This window comes from Corylus avellana, chromosome ca1 (genome assembly GCF_901000735.1).
Source record: "Corylus avellana chromosome ca1, CavTom2PMs-1.0".
Lineage (NCBI taxonomy): Eukaryota > Viridiplantae > Streptophyta > Magnoliopsida > Fagales > Betulaceae > Corylus > Corylus avellana.
This window is the reverse complement of record NC_081541.1, coordinates 24,995,580-25,000,411: the sequence shown is the minus strand read 5'-3', so window position 1 is coordinate 25,000,411 and position 4,832 is coordinate 24,995,580.

Here is a 4,832-nt window from a genome sequence, read left to right as displayed (position 1 = left end):
TAGACTCGATCATACTACAGTTGGATTGAGTCAATCCTTGGTAGAAGAACTGAACAAGTCTCCACTTCTCATATCTATGAGGAGGGCACTTTATCAGTAGATGCTTAAACCGCTCCCAACTCTCAGAAAATTTCTCATCTTCTTCCTAAGTGAAAGAGTTGTTCTCCTTTTGGCTCTCATTCACTTTCGACATCGGGAAAAACTTGTTGTAAAACTTGCTCAACAAGATTTCCCAAGATGTAATGGATCCGGGCATGTTGGAATCCAACCATGCCCTGGCTTTATCGTGCAGAGAGAAAGGGAAGAGTCTAAGGTGGGCAAACTCTTCAGAAAAATTTTGAAACTTGAAAGTAGCACAGATGTACTTGAATTTCTTTAGATGACTGTAAGGATTTTCAAGTTCCAGGCCATGGAATGAGGGTAGGAGTTGGATGACATGTGGCTTCAGATCAAAATGGGTGGCATTGGTTGGTGGCAACACTATGCATGAAGGGGAGTTAGTCGCAACGGGTGTGAACAAATCCCTAAGGGATGTAGTGTAATCCACATTTCAAGCTCTAGTTTGCTCCACATTCTCAGCTCTCATATCGTCATTCTCAACCCTAGGTTGCTCCACATTTCGGGTATGTTATCTACCATCTCAACTGGTACTCTCCGATTTCTCCTAAGGGTTCTATCAATGTCGGGATCTAAGGGTATCAACTCTAGATTCAAGGATATCTGACCAAGCATGCACCAAACAAAAACTCTAAAATAAACTAACTAACAAAAAACGAAATATTCACAAAATGAGAAAAAGCAAAAACAGAAGAGAAAACAAAAGCAGAAACAACTATTCACAAAATAAATCAAAACGAAAAAAAAAATGAAAAACTTCCCTACTGCTGAAGCTCGCTATAGAGTTGCGCTCGAGTGCAGGTAAGGTGCGATCGAGCTTAGATTCGCACGGGGTGTGTTGCTGCTGCACTGGTGCGCTCGAGTGGCAATGACTTGCGCTCGAGCGTGCATCTGCTGTGCGTTCACGTGCAGCTGCGGAAGGATTGAGTGCAAGCACGCGGGATCCTTGCTGCGATAGGCTCGAGTGCGCTCGAGTGTACTAAAGTGCGCTTGAGCGTACTGACAGGGACTGGGCTCCTCTGATCTGCACACAAGAAAACAGCAACCAAACTTCTCCTGTTTTTTTTTTTTTTTTAGTAAATCAAAACACATAAACAAATAAAATAAAATACTAATTATAAATAGTAGAAAAACAAAATTAATTTAAACAAAAATTAATTTTCACAAAAACAAACAACTCCCCGGCAATGGCGCCAAAAGTTGCTGTGAGTTTTAAAATGATACTCGCAAGCGCACGAGTCGTTTGCAATATAGTGTGTGCAAGTGCAAGGTCGATCCACAGAGAATTGCGTTGTAAAAATCAATTTCTATATAAATTAATTATATCTTAACCTAGTTCCGAAGTTCGAGTGGCTTTGTCGTGCAAAATAAAATAAACTAAATCAAATGATGAAATCAAATGAATTTAAATGCTAAGGCTTTCAGAATCCATCACACCAAATCAATACGACACACTCTCATGTTATTGTTCATAAATCCGAAGAATGATAAAAATCCAAATATGTTCTATTTTTTATAAACCCTACCAAAAGATTCGATGAATCCATCCATTGTACAAATCACAACGAATATCCAACTTAAACCAAATCATCCAATGTATCCGTTTAATCAATGAATCACAATGGATATCCGATTTAAATTGAATCATTCGATGTATCCATTGGATGAAACACATCGAATATCCAATTTTTGCAAAGTAAATGATCACAATCAATCACACAAATTTAATCACATAATTGAAATGAAAATAGAACATCAAACTTTATTTAAATATCGAAATTGTATGAACAATCACATGAAAGTATGAACGTACATCAATGGCAAGGCTTCATCCTCAACCTTAGTTGAAGGATTTAGCATCTCATGACTAAACACAACATAATCAAATCAATTGAAAACATCTAAAAAATGAACTTACAAAGAGATACATCCCAAAAAGCTCAAGAACAACTCTAGGTCGAAATTAGGCTCTCAACGGCGCCTCCCGATGTGTGTTTACAAAAGAAAAGAATGCTATAAATAAATAAAAAATAAAAAAAAATAAAAAAAAACTAGGGCTTCAACGCTTCCAGGTCAGCCTGAGTGCGCTTGATCGCACTTAAGAAAAGAATGCTATAAATAAATAAAAAATAAAAAAACTAGGGCTTCGATGCTTCTAGGTCAGCCTGAGTGCACTCAATCACACACTAAGTTCGCTCGAGCGTACTTGGGTCTTCAAGGCTTCTGCGGCGCAGCAATTAGGTGCTACGTGTTAGGGCTAATGTGGATTTGCACTTGGGCGTGCCTTGCATGGGCTCGAGCGCATCTGCACTCGATCATGGCACTATGCGCTCAATCGCTCTTCTAGAGGACTTCAACTTCTTTGCAATTTCCACCTTCAAACCGCAGTTTTCTCTCAATGACCTGCAAAACACTAAAGCACCAAAACTAACTAAAAACATCAGAAAATAACAAAGCTAAGGGCTCTACAAATACAAGTTAAGGGGCCTAAATATACAATATTTGGCACTCATCATTGATGATCCTTGGTAGATGCTCTGCTTGTAATGATTTATGTTTATAGAAGCTTGATGATTCCGCTGCTTAGTACCCTCCCTTTTGGACGAACCGTGAAGTTAATTAACAGTTAATTAATTTTTGGTGCATTAAAAATTAACCCCATGTAGTGATTGATTGATAATAGAAATCCAATTTTATTAAAAAAAAAAAAAAAAAAGAACTATGGTCCCCAAGAAAATTATCTCCCATTCAAAATGAATTGAAAAGTATTGAGTCATTTATATCACAAGGGTAGAATTGTCATTTCATATATATATTGGTAATTCTACCCTTGTACTTACCTCTCTTGGTGGTCTACTTGGAGTAGTAATTGCGTTGTCTTCATTTCCATGTAAGGGACGTAGTGTGTTATAATTGTTCTTTTTTAATTTCTTTGTAATTTCTTAATTTGTATAGGACTATAAGACCTAACCCTAGTCTAAATTGGTCTTGTGGCCTCTATTTAAGAACAATATTTGGATAAAGCATGAATTATTTAGGGTTCGTTTGAGTTTGTGATTTCAAAAAATACGATTTAAAAATAGTGATTTAAAAATATGGGATTTGAAAATATGATTTTTAAAAATGTAATTAAGTGTTTGGCAAAATCGCAGTTTATCCTTTAAAATTTTGCGTTTTCAAAAAAACAACTCATTACCTCACTACAAAAAATTAAATTTTTTCTGACGGACGTTTTCTGACGTGTCAGGTAGTCTGACACGTCAGAAAACGTTCCTGACGGGGCCTTCCTGACGTGTTTCCCGCGTGAAGATTATAGGTGTCAGAAATGGAAAATTTCTGACGTGTTAAGTTTTAACACGTCAGAAATTTCTGACGTGTTAACTTGTGACACGTCAAAAATTTTGCTGACGTGTTGAAATTTAACCCGTCAGAAAATTTCTGACGTGTCAAATTTTGACACGTCAGTAAATAATTTTAATAAAAAAAATCCAGAAAAAAATTAAAAAAAAATAATTTTTCTTTTTTTAATTTTTTCTGGATTTTTTTTAATTAAAAATATTTTTTTTATTTGTTGAACAGTAGTCTTCTCCGGTCCCAGTTCTCCCTGATCTCTGCTGCTTCCTCCATTTTCACTCTCTCTCTCTCTCTCTTCTTTCTTCCATTTTCACTCTCTCTCTCTCTCTCTTCTTTCCTCCATTTTCACTCTCTTTTCTCTCTTCTTTCCTTCATTTTCAAAAACCCAAACCATAAAATCAATAAAAAATCAAAAAATAAACCTTTCGATCTTCTTCTCTTCAAATCAAAAATCAAAAATCAAAAATCTCTCAAATCAAATCAAAATAAACCAAATCAGAGCTTCTTCAAATCAAAAATCTCTCTTCTTTGATCCTCTTCTCTTCTCCTTTTTTTTTCTTTTTCTTTCTTCTGCTGCTTCGATCTCTTCTCCATCTTTTTTTTTTTTTTTTTTCTTTTCTTTTCTGCTGCTTCTCTGGATCTTCTGATCTTCTCCCATTTTTTTCTTTTTCTTCTTCTTCCTCAATCTTATTTTTCTCCTTTTCTTCTTCCCTTTAGAAGCTGGTGGCCGGATGTACAGAGAGAAGAGGCTAGGGAGATTGAGAGAGGAGAGAGAGAGCTGTGTTTGGAAATAAAAGAAAAAGGATTAAAGAATATGAATATATAATAGAATTATAAAGGGAAAAGAAGAGGGAAAGAAGATAGGGAAAAAGAGGGAAAAAGTTGAAAATCCCGCTTGTTTTTTGATATCAGGTTTCTGGCGTGCTAAAATTAGCACGTCAGGAATCTGACATAAAAAATAAAAAATAAAAAATAAATAAAAAATAAAAAATAAAAGAGGTGAATATATATAATACAAATAAACCTAATATAAAAAATATTTATTTATTTCTGAAACATATAATATATATATTTAAAAGAAATTCCTGACGTGCCAAATATGGCACGTCGGGATTTCTTTTATTTTATTTTTTTATTTTTGTCTTCATTATTCTTCTTCTCTCCCTTTCTTAATTAATTCATTCTTCTTCTCTCCCTTTTTTTTTTCTCTCTCTGCACATAGGCTTCTATTCTTCTAATTTTTTTTTTTCCTTTTCTTTTTCCTCCCCCAAGTTTCAACACACCGTAGTGTGCACGTACAGTACCTTGCAATTTTTTTTTCCTTCTCTCTCTGCACGCTAGCTTCTAGCTATCTTCTTCAT